A 23,679-nucleotide genomic window follows, 5' to 3' on the forward strand; every position below is an offset into this window, starting at 1 on the left:
TTCCTGATGAATTCATCATGATGGGCTAACTGGCCTGTTTTCATTCTCATCTATCACCCTTTACTGGTGCTCCACCAGCGTATTCCGTTAGCGCAGCCGGGGCTACCATACCATTTTTACCCATTAAAAAAAACTGACCTGCCTCTTCATCCTCACCTATCATCTTTCACTGGTGCCCCGCCAGTGTATACCGTTAGCGCAAGCGGGGTTAAGATTTCATTATCATCCATTAAACCATTAAGTCTATATAATATTTAATACCTTCGTTAAAGAACAATATATGAAAGACGTAGAACAAAAGTTCTGCAGTTTCATGAAGAATATCTGAATATTAGGAATATCGATACGTCTTAACCGATGGCATCCAAACTGGCACAAACAAAAAAATAATGCTTAAAATCAAAATAAAAAAAAAATTACTGGTTAAAAAAAATGTGTAATATTCTGTTTTATATAAAATCTAAATACAAAACTAAAAGAATATAACCATCTATGACTTAAATAATGATGCGACTCCTGTACGGGGACGATTTTCCAAAAATATGTGAACATATGTCTAACATTATATTAAAAACCTGAATACGTGTACAAATTTCAGTCTACCAAGTTATAAATTGACTGACTTTCATGAAAAGTTTGAACTTAATTTTAATCCTTTAGTAAAAACACTTTATCCCCCCACTCCTTTATAAAAAAAATTAGGTATAATGTACATTTAGCTTTAGTAGTTTCTCCCTAGGATTTTATTTCTTCACTACCAACATATGTACGAACACTTCTTGTAGCGTAATGGTAGTAATTAATGTAATGGTAGTCATTAACGAATGATTATTGTAGCTGTGCGCTACAATAATCATTCGTTAATGTAGTACTGAACATGTGAGGGTGGTGCCCTCTGGTATCAAGAGTTTCTAGGTTGCCTACATAGTCGCGTCAATTTTAACGAGGCTTACTAGACAACATTACATGCCCTACGAAGAAATAATTTAAATACTCCAATTTCACATAATAATTCAGATCCTGACATTAATCTATGGAATTCCTGCACCGTACTAAAACAATTTCTGACTAAACTACTAAGAAAATATTAGAACAACGTAAAATAATGTAACTAGACTATATTTAATTCGTTTAATTAATAGTAAAATTCGATACAATCGAAACGCGTCTACGCAGTAATAACTCGTAAGGAAGTTCATCTGAATAAACCTTAATTAAATTTCGTAGGCAGACTTTGATTAAATTATATTGTATTGTTATTAATAAGGTCTATATTGAATTAATTCTGCCGATTCTTTCTGAAGACTTTTAAGTAATAATGAAACGTTGATTAGCAACGATGAGTTTGAAATTAAATCTGAAAAGGAGGCTTCCCTGATTGTTCCAAGGTTGCGAAACGTACTCAGTGTCCTGGGAGGGCCGCGTGTCGGAGGGAGCGGATGCGGGTGGGCGGCTAAGGTCGCCACAAGGTCGCTAGGGTCACACCACCAGCCACCTATGTCTGCAAACAATATATGTGTATATAGGTACAACATTTTGTCTACTTATTACGAGTATTTCATATTTATAACAATTTTATTATTGGTATTTGCAAGACGAAACGAATACACATACAAAATCATAAGCCAAGGTGATTATTAATTTATTATATTTAATAAAACTAAATTTTCATTTTTATACTTCATTAGACCAATAAATATAATTCTATGGCGTCACTCATTTTCTAAATATATTTTCATAACCTTGAATGACTTGATTGCGTTATAGATAAGTAGATAAGTAGACATAAACGTAAATTAAATAAGTAAAGTTTTTTGCAATCCTACCGACTAATCAATCAAAATTGTTTTATCACTAATATTTATACATACCCAGCTGCGCTAATTTAGATGTATTGATGTTATTATTTCAATATATGTCATTTGTCACTATTTTACACGATTACTCAAAAAATAAACGTCATATACTATTAACCTTGATTCTCATCTAAAATTAAAATAAATATTTTAGGTTTTAAGAAATACTTTCTATTTTTAAAGACGTGCATGTATTATTTTTTCTTTTTTGTGTCACTAATTTAGAAATGTACTAATGGCATTATCTCCCAGGTAAGAGTGAAGCTAGATCGGTTATCCATTTCATAAAAAATCAGGTCCTTATGACGAATATACCAACAATTAACCACGACAGGTGGATTTGACAGCGTATATTGCAAGCAATGGTTGTATTAAAACTGATTACTAATAAACCCTTTCCCAGAATCAGCCAGACCAGGCGTATGAATCTGAATCAATGAATCAGGGCATACAAATTCAGTGTATCACACAGCTTTTTCGAGTTGATATTTTTTAAATTTGTATACATATATTTTTGTAATATGTTCAATAAATAAAGTTTAGTAAACAAGGCTTCTAATAGTATCTCTTATTTAATTTTTTTCACATAGACATCTCGGACGCCCATAGACATCTTGGACGCCCATTATCTATTGTATCTTAAATTCTTCACTCTTTTCCAGATTCGATCAAAAACTGAGATGACTGCAAATTAATTTCAATAACATCACCGTTACGTACCTTCGTAATAACGAAAACAGCTTTTATACATTTATTCATATGTTTTATACATTTCATTATATATAAATACACTGGTAAAATTTGTGTTTTGATAACTTACAACGAAAGAAAAATGACACATATGTAAAATAATGAGATTCTCTGCATTTTATGTGGGTTTGTTTATAGTAGAAGGGTAAATACACAAATCACTTCCGGACAATAATAAAAAGGTATCATAGAAATAGTCATATTTATCCACGCTAGCGATTACCGAGATTTTAATTTTTTATTTTTGTAGTTTAAGTTAGACTAATGGATAAATAGAAGGATGTTTTTTTGCGTAATTCACTCTAGTGAATTACGCAAAAAACATCCTTCTTTTATTGGCATCGCAGGTAATGTCGATATTTATAACTACCTCCAATTTAGAAAAAATACTATTTTCAATACATTTGCTTAATTTAGGACTAAACGGTGCTACGTCATATATTCAGGTCTATTTACTATTAATTTAGAAATAGATTAAAATTAATTCTATTACCATACATAAACGACTTTCTAAAATTCATGAATAATGTCAAACATTGTTAAGTTTATTATCACAACCAATAATTTACAGAATTACCTATTTGATATAAAATTTCCGAACGTATAAAATACTATCCGACCGTGAGAATCACTAAGTTAGCGCTCTAGCTCAAAGCAAAATAAAATAATTGTTTAATATTATATTAACAAACTCAACAGTTTATAGTTACGAGTTCGTAACTACGTGACACCCAAAGTGACATTTGACTATCGAATTGAAAATACACATCGATTAAATACTGTATCCAATATCTTTAGAATTTGACTCACTGTATTTTATTTGTTTAGAACATAATTAAAACTAATGTTAATACTGTTTACATCGATTGTAGGTAGGTAAAAAGGCAGCTCTTAATTTTCTTTTTGTTTTTTTTTTTCTTTTTACTCACTTTTTAAATTTATATTAATACTCAATATTTATCATCAAGTATCACTAGATTCAAATTTTAGCTCTGGACCCGTGTAGTATAAATCTCCAATATATAAATTAAATGAATAAGCTTAATGAACAGTTGAATAGTTTTGTAGGGCTGACGGCCACTCGACCCTGGGAGGACACATTAGCGAGGATGTAGGTCAGTGAGGTTTCGCCCTTGACCTAGGGCGCCGACAACGCGCCCTTCAAGACGCCCCCTGTTTGACACCGCTAAATACTAACAGACAAGGGCATACAAAACTTATTTTTATGCCCCTACTTTATAGGTATTTTACATTATATTTACCAACAAGGACACATTTTTTTTTGTATAAATTAACTGATGGATATTTATTTTATTTATTTTGTTGTTTTCAGCTCCTATTTACCCTGTACCTTTCAGGCGGAAAACAAGGGGAAGGGGACTGTTGCTTAGTAACGGATTGAATTGATCTCCTAAATCGGGTCAATGGAATACAGTTTCATCAATCTATGTTTTGTTTGATAACGATGTACATACTCATTGATATATTTTTTTAAACAACTTTAAAAAAAGAAAACTCTGAATTTAACGATATTTTTCCATTTTTTTACTTTTGTACTCATAAGTTTGGCAAACAAGCAGCCAATCTAATGGTAAACGATCACTGTAGACTATGGATGCCTACAACGCTAGGGATGTCACGTGCGCGTTGCCGACTCTGAAGAAATCTTAATACATCTTTATATTTTATTTACGTGATATCTTCGCCAAATTTAATTCAAATCTTATTATTCTTTTTTTAAATTGATAAAATTAACTCCCGTGTTATTGTTATTCTTCTACTAAATTTATTACCATTGAAGTCGGTAGTTACTATTCCAGAGTAAAATTATTAAATGCAGTAATTATAATACGAATTGTATTATTTGTAGGAGTATGTAGGTTGCATATGTGTAATTAATTACCTATCACGATTATATTGAACAAAATTATTATCCAGGTAGGTGCCTACTTAAAGAGTTTTAAAAATAGCAGCTTGACTTTACCATGACCTTGCGCAAAAATACATTTATCGACATCACTGTTGCGCAGCGTACAAAGGAAAATCGTTTTCGCGAATTATTCCGGGAAGTACTGATAGAGGCGAGTAACGGGTTAGCTGCGATTATTCAGATATCGCAATACGCACACTAACTTGAGTATCTACTTGGCACTATGTATGTATATGAGCTAGGGTGTGTGCGTGTGTGTGTGTGACATTGAACTTCACACTTCACGCGGCGGCGCACGAGTTGCGTAACTTGCTCCGCTCCGCACCACATCGCACCGCCGCGCCGCACCGCGTGGTTGCTGTTACCGCGCTTCTCCACGCGCACGTAGACTACACATCCAGTAGAATTGTAGACCCGAATCCTCCATACCTATTATGAGGTATTTTCTATGACATTGAATAAGAAAAGTGACTTTTGGCTAACAAATTAAAATATACAAAACTAACTATATAAATTTTATTAATCTGAAATAATATAGATATCAGGTATATGTATATTATTTAAAACAAAGAGTATGTTGAGACGAAAGGTGAAATTAAAATAAATATAATGCGCTCTATCTATACCTATCGCATTTATCAATTTTGACTATGACATTGACATTGAACTGTGTCGTTACAATCAGGGTCGAGTTGATTTAGTTCAAATTGAGTGGTTACCTCACCATGATCGTGTCACTGCACTGAAAATATAATAGACGTTCTAGACTTCTCCAAAAAATACTGCTTTCAATATTGTAAGCTTATCCTATTTTCATGAAGTTCCACATTTTATGGCGGAAATTTCTCTACCACTTAGTGACAATCTCTAGATATTGCCCGTTGTGCGTGGGAGTAAACGAAACACTTTCAGGATGTGTCACTATCATAAAATAACGCCAATACCTAAACGATATTTGTTCACTATGAATATATGATGCTAGTACCAGCAAGCTTACTGTTTATTTATTTTAATTTTTATCATCATTAATTTATTGATATATGGAATGTGCCATAACAAAGTGCAGCAATATCAACGTGTGAAAAGTACAGTAACACGTATTTTGCAAAATCTGTAGGGAACCAAATTTTGATTGATTTTATTATTGTAACTGGACGTCCACACGTATTTAGATATTTGCTGTCTCCCAATTGTCACCCAATAATAATGCGTCTTATAAATAAAATTTTAAAGTTTATTTTACTGTAATCTATAATTTATATTTCGGTTAGTAATAGTTTCGGTTAATGTTAGTGTTGTCCTTGTACATAACGTACTAATTTGCAAACGGTCGCTTCCGCGTCGTAGCTCCGCAAGGTCGCCTCCTGTAATAACAATATTTACTGCCGGTGGCCGCGACACAAACGTGGCCGCATCTCATTTGTTTCCGTGAATGATAATAAGCAATTAAATCTTCCTTATAGCACTCGTCGCCTATAATACGTCTCCTATATGATCACCAGATATAGTCGTAGCGATTTTACAATTGCATCATTAGGTTCATTGTCAATACCGATAACTGATTTCATGTTTTATAGAATATTATTAGCTTTTTGACCGCGACTTCGTACGCATCGATATCAGCAATGTTTTTAATGGGCTTAATGAAATGGTTACCCCGCCTGCGCTATGGTATACGCTGGCGAGGCACCAATAAGAGATGACACGTAAAGATGAATGCAAATCAGTTGACCCACCATGACGATTTCGACAAGAATTAACCATGATTATTTCCAGGGAGAATCGCATGTAAGTCGACTTGATAGTAATGGAGCTGTTTACCTGATTACTAACAATTCCTTTCCCCCGATTTCAGGTGTAAGAACACAATAAAATACCTAAACTGTAGTTGTGTACGTATCAAGATAAAACGTACACAACTACAGTTTTAGGAACATAACTGCATTCATTTTGGTGCAGTAACTTTTCTGTGATATCGGTATACATACATACAGATAAAATTTCAAAAAATTCTGGATTATTTTTTACCGACTTAAAAAAAGAGGTTCTTAATTCGGTTGTATTTTTTATGTTTGTTACCTCATAACTCCGTTAGTTGTAAACTGATTTAAATTATTATTATTTTATCTGAAAAGATATGCTTACAAATTAATTGATCCTAGAGAAATGTTATCAAAATCAGTTCAGTAGTCTAGTTTTTAAATAAAAATAACTGGTTTTGCCACAATTGAAATGTTTTTTAGTGAAGTACAGTTTTTAATTATATTTGTATAATTAAAAAATACCCATCGAATTATATTTTCTTAAATATCTTCCATGTAAAAGTATTGCATAGTTACAAGTTTTTTAAATTAGTAAGTTTAGATAGATACCAGGTAGATAAATAAGATGTTCTGTGGTTCATTTTGCAATCTAGAGATGTTCTTTGATATTTTTGTTTAATTCTATTAACGAAACATCGATTGAAGATCGAGATGTACTATATTGCAAAATTACTAAGCAGTTTCATTAACGGAATAAATCCAGGCATTTATATATTTATTTCAGTACGTCTTCAGTGTCAACGCCATGAAAAAATACACGCCTTACAAATAATACACGTGCTGTGTATAGTTATTCTTTGCTCTGTTATCATGACGCCAGCAACGCTTGTGTACCCTTGACAATTGCGACTTGACCTTGCCGAGTTTTTGTACTGCTTAATCCTGTCTAAATTTATAATGTTTACACAAGTAGGTTCCTTATTATATTAATGGGTACATTTATAATTATTATCTCACTTATGATGAGTAAGTATTAAATAAATGATGGGAAAAAATATTTTTATGTGCTTGCTATAGGTATGTGTAAATGCGAAATTATGATTTATTTGTTTTTTTTTTATTACGGCTAACCAAACAATTTGTAGAATGTGGTGTTGGATTGTAAAGTTGAACTTTAAGCATTACAACAACTTGTGAAACGTTTATCAAGGCAAACTGGTATGAGTACAGATCTATAAGTTACTGCAAAGGTCCGTATAATACTAAATCTTAGGTTCTAACGGTAAGCACTAGATATTATGGATCTGACAAAACCAATATTTGGAGGCAGTTCAGAATGAACGGGTACTTAACCGGGCGGCCTCCACAAATAATAATCAATATAGTGGCAAGTCCGGGTGACGCAGATCGCCGGAGTGGCGCGGGCGGCGGTCGCCTATCTGACTGTTCAAATAGCGGCAACCTTGAGATTCGGCGCGCGACAAGGTCACCGCGCGAATCGTTATCAACGTGACGTCAGCATATGACCTCCGCGAGGTGCCCGTGAGATAACGCGGTTAGATACCGATGGCGACCGATAGCGTGGAGTCGCTCGCGCAGGAGCCGCCTGCGCACCGCACCACCGTCTATACTTCCGCGTCATTACTCTTCAGCGCCACGTGCCGTTTCTTTTGCATCTTTATTTATATTCAGAACAATCACATTATTAATTAAAATGCTACAGATTCACTACAAAGTGATGTCGAGACAATCGCATGATTATACTTTGTTATATTGTACATTTTTTTATTGCAAATTAAAAATGTTAAATAATTAAGTTACCCATAAAGCAAACCGTCGCTTTTCATCAATAAACTACAATCTATTATAAATCTAAAACAATATTTAATACTAACAATATGTACAATAGTTTTTTTTTTTTGATGGGTGAAAATGGTATGGTAACCCCGGTAAACTAACGGGATACGCTGGCGGAGCACCAGTGAAGGGTGATAGATGAGAATGAAAACAGGCCAGTTAGCCCATCATGATGAATTCAATGGGAATTAACCATGATAGTTTCCAAGGGGAACCGCGAGGAGGTCGACCTGGTTGGGTATATTGCTAGCAATGGGATTCTCAGTCTCCATTACTAACAATCCCTTTCTCCCCAATGTATTAATAGTTAGGTTTAGTGTGCACAAATAATTGCATATACCTAAACATTATATTTTTTACAGGAATTTTCTAATATGATGTAACAGCAGAAGCTATTGTGTTCCAACAATTCAACGGTTGGAACAACGCCAGATATGAAGATTCGTCGTCGATCGAATCACTTTCTACGTGCTTATCGGTGCCGACAGTAAAATATTGTTGCGACCTTGTATATTCATGGCCGTGCAAAAATATCAACATGACATTCAAACGATTTCCCGATCTTTGAGTTGCTAACCAGGAAGCTGCGGTTAACATTGACCACGCCTCGCACCTAGAGGCCAAACTCAAATAGATAAAGCATGTATACTGAATACTTAATAATTAGTATTACATACGTACATCACTATGAGCAAGTAGACCAGTAATTAAAATAAATATCCTTTTATTTACTTTTTACTTTTACTAATACCTAAATGTCTGCAAATTACGTTTCGTATAAACTAAAAATGACATGACTTATTTTAGATTATCTTATAGGGTGAGGGAAGCTGGCCTCTTAAAAACGGCAGTTTATGTACTCTCAAACATATCTGAGTATGCGCATAGTTAAAAACACCGCTCGCATGCTAGTGTGGGCACTACCTACCCGATTCCCCTTTAACTCCCCTAAGCAAAGACGTATATATCGACTTTCAACAACTAATTAATTATTAAGTTTAATTGTAGGCTATAAAATTATTAATAAATTTAAGCCCAATTTATGAAATTAGCTTTTCTATTTAAGTCTAGCCTCGACCTTTGGGATTTCAAATTTAAATGATAGTTATCTAACATTTTTTAATCCACCGTGAATTAAATTGTATAAACTTAAGATATCAGACATTATGATTTCTTCTGTTTCGATTGTAAATTATTAACTAGATAAAATCCACTATTCGTTCTAGACATGATCTCTCAGTTCGTGAGTTTGCTTCTTAATCCGAAAAACTAAAATGGTGACTTTAATGAGTTGTATACTATCTTGAGTCAATTAATTTTAAATTACTCTCTAATTAATTATTTTGGATTTGTTGATAAAAATATTCGAAATGTCTAATAACAATTTTAGATTCGCTATCGAATACGTAGCTGTCAATCCAAATGCGGATTCTCGTAGGAAAACAATGACTTCAGCAAAGCTTACAAAGAATAATTAATGTGGCAAGTGTAAGCTTCGTTCATTCATTTATATATAGTCATATGAAAAATGTTGCTATTTATTTAGAGTTATTCAAATATTTTTACGCATTTTTTATAATTAAAATATAAGTAAAAAGTAGGATATTTGTTTTTATCATCATGAAAAAGTGATTATCTTTTTATTCCTTGCTTGAAATAAGTAAGTCAATGCTGTAAGTGTTCGTTTGGGCGAGGCGAATATAACCTGAATCCAAATACGGGCACGAGAGAAATCTTAGGCAGTATCGAGAGCTCGAGACGTACAGTGCAGCAGCGGTGGGCCAAACAACCAGTGGAGAAAGGACTTCGTTCCTTACATATATAAACTCGTATACTTATAGCATTTCCGAATATAACTTAGTTTGCGTGTTTCATTAAACGAATTGTCCTATTTCTCAAATTACTAGGTATTGAAAATCATATATATTTAATAATAGTAGATAGGTAAGTATTTAATAATAGTAGATATCCAATTTCTTGTTATTATTACATACAGCAATACCACGTACTTGCGCGATAGGTAGAACTGAACGATAACCGCGTAAATCGAATTTACTTAAGTCAGGGTATAATCATTAACGCCTTTCTACGAGCTCGTGGCTCCTAGTTATGCGTCCATTTCGCGGGACACGTTCGGATAATAATATGCACATTAGCTTAACAATAATGTAGACAATTTATAAAAATCTAAATTTATGTGACATTCAAATAATGAAATAGACGAGATATGATAATCGCGTAATTCCGGGTTCGCGTAAGTCGGGATAGCGTAAGTCGAGGTATTACTGTATTGAGTGACTTGTTTAATGTTGTTTTCATGGATGAAAATGTAAACTCTGCCTATGCTATTACTTTATGCTAGTGAAATAACTATGAGGCATAAATGAGGATGTTGTCTAGTACATTGTGACAAATTCATAAGGAATTAACTACTACGGTTTCAATATTGCTGGTAATGGTGGCGCTAGTTCCCATTACGGACACGATCCCCCTTCGTTCTAATTATCGATTACGTCGAATCAAAAGGACTGAAAATCTTCTTAGCAAAATGTCCTTGATTTGACCATACTATAGTAATAAATAATGAACAATAAAAGTTTTCTGCTATGACAGTACAGTACAGTACAGGGTACTGTATAGACCCCTGTCTATTCTTACTAGAATTTTGTCGTAGTTATTTAAAGTAATTAATTTAAAAACGGAAAAAAAATTAACCAATTTAGATTTTTTTTTTATAGACTTGATTAAATTCAGTAAACAAGAAAGTACATGCATAGGTGTCATCTTTGTTGGCCACTAGGACAGAAAGTACATGCGGTCGTTATAAGCGATATCGCCTCAATTTCTCTGGTGTAAACCGACGGCGAGGGCGCGGCGACGCGTCGGCTATACTCTTATACTGACGCAAGGAGACAGACACGCTTGTACAATGGGCGGAGAAAACGTATGGATGCTGTCATCGTACCCTCATGCTTTGGTTGAGTTATAGCTTACAAAATCTACATACAATCATCTGAGATGTGGGTCAGGGCAGTAGGCCGCGCAGCTACGCGCCGCTGCCCGCGCAATCTGCGCGCTCTGTGCTGTACACCAAATGAGTCCAGCATAATAATTTCCCTTAACATATACTAGCTGATCCTGCAAACGTTGTTTCGCCTCCTACCACCATCTACCGGGTCCATTTTGACTTAGCAGAATATATATCTCTAAAGTTGGAGCTCTATGATAAATACACATTAACAAAGTTTCATTAAAATAGATTTAGCGGTTTCGGAGATTACCATGAATAAATATAATGACACCAAATTTTTATATATTATGATATGGTAACACACCTAATGATAGCGGCGTAAAATTTTTAATAATGTCAACGACTTGATATATATAAAATAACGGGTAAACCTAACAAGATTTATAGAATAGTCAGCATGTTCACAGTATAATATCAACAAGCAAGGCATGAACTGTCAAAAGCTTACGAAATTTAGCCTTATTTAATTATATATATATATATATATATATATATATATATATATATATATATATATATATATATATATATATATATATATATATATATATATATATATATATATATATATATATATATATATATATATATATACAAACTGTAACTGACATAAACTGTATATGGTTTTAAATGTCAAAACTTGTGCATCCCTTCGTCACCGAACCTACACTACATTAATAGAATTCGATCATATTAATAATAAACTAACAATATATCGCGACTTTGCTTAAATAAAATATTACCCTATATGTTAATCCAAGATATTATTATTGCATGTACCAAATCATGTATTGATTGTATGTATTGCATACAATTACTAAATTACTGGTTGTAATAGAATTGAAAATAGCTATCCTACGTAATACACGCATCTAGGCGTGAAAGTGTTAGTAATGAGTTCTAATAGCTCCATTGCTAGCAATATACCCTAACAGGTCGTAATCTATGTGATTGCCCCTGGAAACCATCATGGTTAATTTTTTTTAAATTCATCACGATGGGCCAACTGACCTGCTTCATACTCACCTATCATCTCTCACTGGTGCCCCGTCAGCGTATACCGATAGCGCAGGCGAAATTACTATTCCATTATCATCCATAAAAAAAAAAATACGCGTATCTTTGACTGTATGAATTGGGATGAAAAGCCCTATACTCTTTGTTATAAAATTTCATTGAAATCTATTCAGTCATTTAAGTCTAATTAAATAATAAACATCTCAACAAAGATACATGCAAATTACCTTTATAATTTTTTACATTTATTATAATAATTATATACCTACTGGGCATAGTAAATTTTACACAATAACAATACTGTTTATCAATTAAAATAGCGTTGGTATAAAATCATTTTCGCATTGGCGGCATACTTCGGTGGCCTTATTTTTGGAATTCAAGTTGCTCGTCAATGACTTCGTTACAGTACAATATGAAACCGAGTGAGGTATTTTTCGCCGGTCGCTGACCTGCATTTTTTGCTTACTCTTTTCAAATTTGATGTTAAGTAGGTACAATTTTAGATATGGCATTCTTTTTGTTTAACCAAATGACAAATGAGGTACAAAGACAAGCAAGCTCAATGACCAACACGGGCAACGGATAATACAGGGATAAAAATACAAAATTGCGATATAAACGGAACGATAAAGAATGAAGACTTTATTTCAACAGTAAATTTATAAGCTGCTTTTAAGCTTATAATATAAATGTTTTTTTCCAGAAAATTTATAAACCCGAGCATGATGTTGACATTGTTGCTAATTCGTACTGGATGTGTGAACATATGGAAAATTACACTGTATCACTGTAAGATAAAAATAATATCACAAAATTATTATTCATTGAACATGATAATAATATTTTAAATATTTATTATCTAGGTATGTCGAACCACGTCCAGACAATGAATGTGTTTACATTCATCGCGTGTTTTTACGCGGTCCACGCGAGGTTAAAACGTGATATGTTTTTGCTGATGATGAGAAATTTGTGCGTATGAATATTATTAATTACCTCTTAGTACAGTGCAAAGACATCGCATGTTTGAATGCAGTGTGTTGGTTGCGACGCAAAAGCGCACGATTATCTCGACACGTGGCGTAGTGCGTGCGTACTCCACGGAATCGTAACGTGATCGAATGTACGCCTGCGCCATCCACCCTGAAGTACTTCTGAAAAATAAAAACCCTTACCTTATAAAATAAAAATAAATGTATATATTTTCACGACTACAATCCCTAATGTAAGAGACATTTATCAACTGATATCGTTGTGATGAACATAATACTCAACATGCTCAAATTTCGCCGAGCGTAAGTATTAGAATCTAACGTGGCTGATGGCAAACCTATCGTCATCACTGGGATAAAATTAATCAATGTCGGCCCAATTTTAACCTTTGCGGTCTACGTCGTCAGGGCTCTCACTGTACACCCTTACTGTGAAAACATTTTGTTAGTTTATTATAATTTCAGCGTTTGTATCAATCGCTACCTGCGTATATTACATCCTTTTTTATACGTCTTTTACTTCATATAATTTTTAATTTTCATTTGGATTACACTGTTATTATGAAAAAATCTAAAAATACAAATCAAGTAGTAAACTCATTATAAGTTTTTAGGCACACACGGTCAAACCAATTAATTAGCTTAATTAAATTTTAGTTTGCTACGTTGGAAGTAACCATAACTAATCAATGATTGACATTTATATTGAGAAACCTATTAACTTTCCTATATTGCTGAAACCATTTTATTAGATTGATATACAGACTATTGTTCGGGAACTTCAACAATTCTAAACAAAACTACTTATTTAATCAGACTATGGTCAGTGACTGATAGTTGCTACAATGGTGACAGGGATATTTGAAAATGATAAGATGGCAGCCATTAGATAGAAATAGTATATACATATGTTTTTAATAAAGTGACAATTGTTTAATATCGTATCACAAAATACACCTATACTGCTGTGTACAAATTTTTGCGCTTGTTTATTTATAATAGCGTTTTTTTAATAGGTCTTTAAATGTGTTACATACAGGGCTTGCAAATATTCGAAAATTTTGATATTCGAATATTGATAACAAATGAGTTAAAATATTCTTTTAGGGACTCTATGGATATGTTAAAAAATAGGCTGGAGGGTGTTCACGTTATGGGCATGTTTTTACATGACCGCTGAGTTAACGAAATCATATATCTCGTTAATTCAGCCTTTAAATGAATGGAGTAATATGGTGGAAGCAGAGAAACGTGATCCTTTAATACTGCTTAGTAATATGATGGTATTCTTTTTTTATGCAACTTAGAATGGCTAACAAGCTGATGGTTCATCTGATGGAAACCGTCGCCTATAGACCAGTAGAGAAATCTTTGAAAGAGAGTTGTTTACTGAGGAGACTCAAATAATCTTCTTGCCGAGACGCCTCCTTAGACTCAACTAAGATTTCTTCGCCATGTAAGAAATCATCAAAAACCAGCACTTTAACATCTTTGTAGGTAGGTTCCATGTGCCTACGGACTTATTGATATTATACTCGTATTTGCAAGCATCATTACATTATTTGGTAAGCATAATAATTAAAAAATGTGCACTTCCGACATATCAGAGACATGTAACTTCATAAGTGGTAACAATTGCCAGGATTAATATCGTCAAGCAGAAGCTAATGAAATACTTTCTGAAATTACACCACCATCTATTTTTCTGAAGACTAAAAATCAACGGTATAGTGAAAAGCAATCTATAAGGAAGAAATCGCTCGGTTCAAATTGTTTTTATTGAGTGTATTTTGTTTTATTTTAATAAAAAAAAAATATAGTTATAAAATTATTTTAATGTATTCCAATAGAATTGACTTTCTATTCGAATATTAATTCTCAATTAATATTCGAATTACTCGAATGCAAGTCCTAGCACAAAATTTTGTTTTCGTGCACGTTTATTGTTATACCTTATATACTGTAAAGCTCCTAAGTAAATAAATTGGAAATGTATGATTAATGCTTTTTAATAAGTAATTATTATTACTTTTATATATAATTTGTCCGTTTTATTTGTTAAATCATTTATTTCGTTTAATGTTTGAAAATAGCAACCATCGGTATTTCGGTATCGAAATTATTGAGTGTTCTTTTTGTAAAGCTGATTTTTGGCACTGAAACAGTAGGTACAAATACCTAGTCTTTACTTTCAACAAGGTTGTTAAATTTTTCAAGGCGTACTTTTTTTAAACGTTGATTTTTCTACAAGGTGTGGGCAGTATGTTTACAGTTGCGAACTCTGATTTACAGCTTTACATACGCTAAAATTAATATAATCGCATTCAAGGTCTCAAACATTTTCCATGACGGGAGTTTAGTAACACTGTTATAGATACCTACTTGGTTGACCAGATTTTAGTAAAAGCAAACCTATATATCCGTAGGCCAACATGGGAACTTGAGTTTTTCATATTTTTAAACTAATCTCACTGATTAATGTGAGAACAAAAATTATATTACTCAAAATTCTGCGATCACATGTAGTATCATTTCCATTTATACATAGAAAGTCTGTTTTTAGTCTATACTAGATAGAAACCACTGACATTATCATTCGTTAAAAATAAGTCCATAAAACCAGACGCTGAAATTACAAAAAAATATAAAAAAGAAAATTGTAGACGTTAAGAACTTAAGTTAATTAATGTTTGAAATATAGAATTTCAATCTAATTGAAATTGAATAGTAATTGACAAATAAAAAACATACTGGCACATAACAAGCAAACAGTTTTTTTAATAACATTAACTTTATTTCTTCACCTTCAACAAAAATATTTTAGAAGTACATATTTAAATAAGGTCAAGTAGTCGTTACTTAAGTTCCGCAGTTTTAGTCCTTATATGGCGCGGTTGTCTGGGACGGGGGTGGTGTTCAGGTGACCTTGCAGCAGCATCATGCGATATTTTCGCTCACAGCATTAACGCGGAAGACTATTTCAAGAGTCAGGGTCGCGCCCGTCACCCGCGCGCCCGTCACCCGCGTCTGCTCTAGCTCCCGCTCCTACTCTCGCTCCTGCAACCCGCTTCCGCTCCCATTCCCGCACCTCTGTAGCGTTACCATGACATCCCGAGCTCAGATTACAGTAAAGAGACGCTCTAGCCTCCACCCCCAATTACCATTCATAATTGACTGTACCGTAGATCATATTGCGTGGGCATAATGAAAACAGTACTATTAAGAAGTAAAACTCTCCCTGCGTATATTTTTCCAAGTACGAGTACATACAATTTAGACCTATTTAAGACAAATGTAAATGAGGTATGCACAGCATCGCGATTTTCATCTTCGATTACATCGTCACTTCCCATCAGAGATGAGAACGTGGTCAATTGTGAGACCCTTTAACAGTAGAAAAATAAGATTTCATGAAAAATTACGTTGTAGTTGTTATAATAATGTTTATTGTGCATAGTTTATATTTAGGACATGAAAAAGTCTTAACATAGAATCCTTAAGACTTATCCCAGCGACAAATGTCTTACGGTCTGTAAGGTTATAATAGTGTGTTACTGACACCTCTTTCACCCTCTCTTTCGCACACACACACACATATCTACACATGGAAGCAAATCGTCGGGTTTTACTTTCTTCGAAACTATCAAAACTATCTTATGAATGTACCAAAGTGTTCACATTAATTTATCATTCTTATATGATCCTTCGGGCTGAAAACATAATATTATATATTATTCTTTTAAAATATAGACAAAGCAAGGAACGTAGAAGTAAATTAGGTATATACTATATACATAACATAATATCTGTTTATTCCAGTACGTATTACATTAAACTTATTAGGAGATTATTTCGAAATTTAGTTTTTGTTTTGTAGCTCATATCCAGGATCAATACATTTTAATGTAGTTTTAATTATAACACAGCCTAATTATAGTTACAATCTAGATATCACATTTCCTTTTCATCAACCATTATGTAAATTAATATTGGACTAATAATATTTTCAAATAGAAGATTATAAAAAATACAATATAAGCAATTTCAATGTTCTTGTAGAATCAAGACGTATGTTCGGTGACCTCAACCCGCTTGTGTGAAGGCAACCTATAGAGATAGATGTAAATAGACAGGAAGCCATGCAATGTCAGGAGTCGAGTTGAACATTTAAACTACATCTGCTTTTAGAATTCCGCGCGGAACAACTACACGAATATTAAAGACCAATGTCGGGGTCACATTACCTCATAAATAAAATATTTTTTAGAGTCAGTAATTCATATACAATTAGGTCTATGTGGTATTTATACAGAACCCGTGATGCAAATATATTGTACGTCAGCTTATATAGTGGTTTTGTTAGCTCGTTTTACATGACAAAGGCATTGTAATTTAAATAAATAAGACGTATGAAAGTCGCGACCGATATCACCTCTACTGTTTGTATATGAAACCAAGGCCAATGCTAATGTTGTATGACCTTCATTTTTCTTAAAATAAAATTATTTTGCAAACGTTCAATGTCGAGGAAGCTCAGGTGACGAAAACATCTAACAAATAATTTTAAAAATTATGTTATATCGGCTTAGACATAATGAGACACAATTTGATTGGTCATTCTATAATTATATTATTATTGTAATTTATCTAATCAAAATTTGATTTTGTATATTGTTTCAGGATTTAAATCATACTAACATTTAATGTGTGTGTAAATTTATATTATAGAGTGTCCTATGTGTCAAGATATAACCGTGTACCCAATCTCATTTAAATCCGTTCAGCCCTTTAAATACGAATGAAAGACTAACATACAAATTTTCATAATTATTTACGAGTATAATATTAGGATGATATCAGATGTCATGTGTGCATTTTTTATATATATGCATAATAAACCCTGTTATGAATACTTAATAGGCATAGCTCATCTTCTCAATTACGAAACTCCTTCTCTTCTGGATAGCCCATGAAAGACCCTATATAACTCGACCCGTTTAGCAGGGTTATAAGTGCCAACTGCCCGATTGGAAAGTTTGCAGGTGCTGACCGCAGTGCACCTGGCCGTTTCACGCCATATGACATGTGCGCTGCGCTCTCTTCAAGCCTTACATACAAATACTTACAACGACCTCAATTTCAAAAAGGATATTGGAGTAAATTTAATATACCGTATTATTCAATATAATAAGCATAATCTTCATAATTTAGTACCACATCCACATAATAAATAATAGAGACATTGTCTTACAAATGCATAGCGACTCTTTAATCAACAAGCGCAAGCTTACACTGACATTATGTGTATTGGAAAGATAGAGCGCTCTTTTTTATTTATATTTTCGAATATTTGATTTTCTATACACCACATCTACTTTTTTATAACACAATTTTAGTAGTCTACTCGTAATTTCGACCGTTACCTTTGCACAAGTTTATTTAACTATTTACTGGTGGTTTCATTCTAGTCGATTGTGGAGTAACAAAAATATGCATTTTTATATGTTTAATAATGCATAATTATATATTTAAGTCTAAGTGGTATAAGCACAATAACAGTATAAACATTTTAGAATAAAAACAGTGGGAATAAGTACAAGTAATTATTTTAGTCAGATTCAATGAATTTAATATAATAAGAATTTAATTTAATTTAATAATATAATGAAAATTCAATTAATATGCAAATCGGTAATACTTATAGAATTCATACAATGATGGAGTAAAAATACAATATTTTTTATTAAGAAAGAAAATAAAACGAAGATAGTAGAGTTTTGGGTAACGTAATTAGTAGATTAAGTACCAAAGACTTGTCTCAATGGAGAAGCTAAACTAAATTATATTATTTTAGCCTAAATTATAAAATAGCCAGTAGGTAGTAGTAATGTTATAATTAAATTCTGTATTTTCAGCGATGTTAATTGTGTTTTTACGCACACTTATAAACTCCTGTTAGCACATGTTGTAGGTATTAATCACTATGATTAATTATTTGAAATCATTATCATTATCATACGAGCCATCAACTGTGCACTGCTAACATAGGCCTTCCGGGGGGAAAGGGATTGTTAGCAATGGAGTTTGCCAGCCCCATTGCTAGCAATATGCGCTATTAGGTCGACCTCCACGTGGTTCCCCCTGGAAACCATCGTGAACAATTCTTGTTGAATTCGTCACGATGGGCTAACTGACCTGCTTCATCCTCATCTATCATTCTTCATTGGTGCCACGCCGGTGTATACCGAGAGCGCGGGTGGGGTTACCATTCCATTATCACCCATTAAAAAAAAAAACATAGGCCTTCCCTTTTAAGGGTTTTGTCCTTGTTTGTATTTTTAGTTGCCACGATTGGCAGACAGGTTGCCAACTGCAGTAAGGCTTTGATGATGTTTTAAAAGGGACGTTGCTGCCCATCTCTCAACCGTTAATTATTTGTAATAGATTTAATTAATTCATCATACGGGATGTGGACATTACAAGCGACGTCATAAAAGGTGAATATATACTAAGTGCGTTGTTAGAGTACATGGTACTATTTTTATTATATAGGTACCCACGAGTGTCCTCTAACTAAATGCCTCGATGAAAAGTACGCCATTTTTTCCTACGTCGTTCGTTGAAAAGGGCCTTGAACTTGCGAGCGTGGTAAACATGTTTGCGCACTGAACATTACGCACTCCATACTATGACGTCTCACTGTCCTCAGCTCACATATATAGGTATACATGCTGAAATCAGAATCGTTAGCCGTTCATAAAACTCGCAGTGTACCGATGCTATAGAATATAATGGAACACCCCCACGTAGTCTCTCCTGAAAACCTTAATTCTTTTAGAATTCGTCACAATTGGCTAACTAACCTGCTTTCATCCTCACCTATCACCACTCTCTGATCTCTCGCCAGTGTAAACTGATAGCGCAGGCGAGGTTACTCTTCCATTTTCAACTATTAAAAAAAATATAATGAGACAGAAATTATGCCTTCTATACTAACTTAGATTGACTTTGGGGGTGAGAGGAGGGATTGTTCGTAATGCGGGCTACCAGTGCGATTGCTAGCAATACACCTGCCAGGTCAATCTCCACGTGGTCCTCCCTAGAAACCATCGTGCTGAATTCCAGGCTTCTTCATCACGATGGACTAACTGACTGACTGATCTTTTCATTCTCACCTTTTCTCTATCACTGATACTTCGCTAGCGTATACCATTAGCGCAGGCGGGATTACCATTCCATTATTATCCATAAAAAAAAAAAAATTGTTTTGTTGGGAAAATAGTTTAGTTTTACTGGTAGAATTCTCCTGAAATACTTTTATTATACATTAACTGAAAAAACACTTGCGAGGATATTTCTAAAAAAATCTTGTAATGTGTGCATTATTATGAATATAACAACTCGTTATTGGGCAATGCTTTCCTTTGCAATTGTCTCATAGGGCTACAGGCAGCGCATGTATAGTTATATATGGAAATAGAAGTTTTGGCTGTGTATTCATGCCGGTCAATCAGCCAGTAATGTAGCTTTTTTATATATATGTACAAATACACGTGTAAACCACGAGTTGTATATACAGCCGCGGCTTCCTGGTTGTTGGACGATCGATACGCATAATCTCGTAAATAGCAAAAATAATGATCAAGGAAAACATTCCTGTTTACACACATAGATAAATATTTTATTAAGTCCTTTGTGACGTTGCGCTATGGTGACCGAGCCTCAGATAATGAGCCCACCAAGGTCGACGCGTGTTAATTACAATTACCGTGAGTGGACATTCTTTGTTCCAATAATGATTAATGCCGGTCGCGAGTGGCGCGTAGTATCGCAAATGAGATAACAGGAAGTGTTCGTCGCGTCAATGTCATGAGCCAAGGCCGTTCCTCCACGCGATCATCTTCCCTATACGTCATCTATGTATCCCAACCCTAACATACTTCATTGGGAGGGTAGGAATTATTAGTATTGTGGACTACCAGTCTCATTGCTAGCAATATACCCTATCAGGTCGACCTCCACGTGGTCCCCTCTGGAAACCATTGTGCTGAATTCCTGGTGTATTCATCATGATGGGCTAAATGACTTGTTTTGCCTTCCTAACTTATCATCCCTCACTGGTGCCCCGCCAGCGTATACCGTTAGCGCAGGCGGGTAACCATTTTATTATCATCCATTAAAAAAAAACACCCTTCATTATGTGTATTTATATCGTTGCGAATATATAAAAACACACAACACAGACTTGCTACAATTTTTAATTTCAACAATATAACTTTTAAACATACGTAATTTAAATCTCTGATCTGGCAATCTGGATTTTCATTACTAACTTAATAAATAGACAATATTTTTTCTTGACACATTACGCACGCAAAACAATTTTAAAAACCTAATATTAACATTTATCCACATACCACACAATATTGGTTATATTGAGAGATAAGTGCAAATCAATGGTATTTCACGACAATTTTTCTTTTTTTTTTTATTTATTACTAATAACACTTGCAATGCATAATTTTCCAATTAAGCTATTGGAAGAAAAAAAATTACGGTCCTTCCTCGTACTCATTCACACATACTCACTTCTAAATTCAATTCTTCACAAATGATTCTATAAAAAATGCAATAACATTGCTTTTACTTTTATATTTAAAAGCCTAAATAAAAACTTTAAGTATATTTTAAATTTAGAATCGTTCAAAATTTTATACTTTTTTTATTAAAATAATTTTATATATAAATTCAACGATATCAAATATAAATATAGTTCCTGGTATGTACTACTAAGGGAGAGTATTACTCTTATTTTTATTATTTTTACATTAAGTCTACGGTTTGAACTATTGTGTGGTCCAATAAATTTATTATAAAAAATTAAATATATATATATATATATATATATATATATATATATATATATATATATATATATATATATATATATATATAATAGTAATATTTTAAATTTTAAAATGCATATATAGTCTAGTGTATATTTTCAATTTATGAATATTGTGAAAATTTTAAAAAATATAACGAAAACCAGCTTCTTTTCAGTTAAATAAAAATAAAATATTTATCAAAATTTGATTGGTTTACTTTAAAATTAGCCTTTAGTCAAAGAAAACATCGAATTGAAGTCTCCTTTATAATCTTTCATAATTTACTTAAACCAAATTTTTTTACTTTTCATTTATATTATTTTAATTCTTTAAAAACGTTAAAACACACAAAATTCAAAAATACGATATTAATTATCTTTAAGGTGAATTAAGCTAAAAATATTTTTAAAAATATTGATTTCATAAATCTTCTATGCAATGACGGGTTTTCCTCACCGTGATTATGATAGAAACCAGTCACTGGAAATACTTAGTACTTTTACTAAGTCTACAAAGCTAAAATTTGGAACTCAGGTTTATTTTATAACATAAGGATTCGTTAAACAGGATTTTTAAAAATTTCAAGATAAAGGAAAAACATGCGTGCAATGCCGCGGGCAACAGCTAGTTTCTAATAAATATTATAACTTATTAGTTTTTGCCCGCGACTTCGTATGTGTGGATTTTTGAAGAAAGAAATTATTTAAAATAATATATACAACAAATTTATAAATTTTAAAACTAACTTAAGATTTAAAAAAATTATCGAGGATCAGATATGATATTCTGAAAACCGCATCCAATTGAGTGCAGTAGTTTTTGTATGATACTAAACCAAATAGATACAAAAATTCTAAAATATTGTTTTGGTTTTGCTATTATCTCTCAAAAACGTCTCATATCAATTTTTCAATCAACATCGTTAATTTTCAATTTTACTATAATATATTTATATAGGTAGAATACATTTTTTATAAAAAAAGAAATATATTTTATATAATTATACTTTTACTTTTATATACACTTTTTTAAATACTCTATATTATGTACTTGTCTTTGCGTACATGGTTATTATTTGAAACGTGGGAATTGTAACCTTGTGACGCCAACAAATCACCAGAACAACAGTTATTGTTTTTTATTGATATATTTAATAATAGCAGTCAGTATAAAAAAATACGTTCACTTCTAATAAATAAAGTCTAATTTACAGTGATCACACCAATTTCTTATCAACGGAGACCTAATCAGAAAAGCTATAAGACCTTGAGCCTGACCCTGGATATTTTTATCCGCATTTTTAGCAAACGTTAAATAGGCAACAAAACAGTCGTAGTTTGAAGTATATTATACTGTACATTGTGACAATTATTACACGCCATTCGCAACTTTTTATAGCACAAATTAAGTTATCTTTAAGAATAAGCAAATTGATTCCTTTAATGTACGTACTATTTTATTTTATAATTACCAATTGTGATTAACTTATTTCTAAATAAATCGTGTTATTTATGTTTAAGAAAATACCTCTTGATTATCGTCAACATATATGTCAAAATATGTTTTAGATTTGTTTTAGTTGCTAAACAAAA

At 32.9% G+C, this 23,679-nt stretch overlaps 1 long non-coding RNA gene across 2 annotated transcripts in view; it reads right to left on the bottom strand.

Annotated features, from left to right (window-relative positions):
- Nucleotides 1-1,112: 1,112 nt before the first annotated feature.
- LOC128202198 (uncharacterized) overlaps nt 1,113-23,679 on the bottom strand; it is a 39,178-nt gene continuing 16,611 nt past the window's right edge. The window contains exons 1-3 of one of the 2 annotated variants that reach the window (XR_008253637.1): nt 16,059-16,558; nt 13,204-13,361; nt 1,113-1,501 (exon numbers count right to left, since the gene is read on the bottom strand). This is a non-coding gene — a long non-coding RNA (uncharacterized LOC128202198). Of the gene's footprint in view, nt 1,502-13,203; nt 13,362-16,058; nt 16,559-23,679 lie in introns of those variants that run through there. The other variant, XR_008253638.1, reaches the window with a different exon arrangement.

The sequence above is a fragment of the Galleria mellonella genome, unplaced genomic scaffold, assembly GCF_026898425.1.
Source record: "Galleria mellonella isolate WM207_F2 unplaced genomic scaffold, CSIRO_AGI_GalMel_v1 utg78, whole genome shotgun sequence".
NCBI lineage: Eukaryota > Metazoa > Arthropoda > Insecta > Lepidoptera > Pyralidae > Galleria > Galleria mellonella.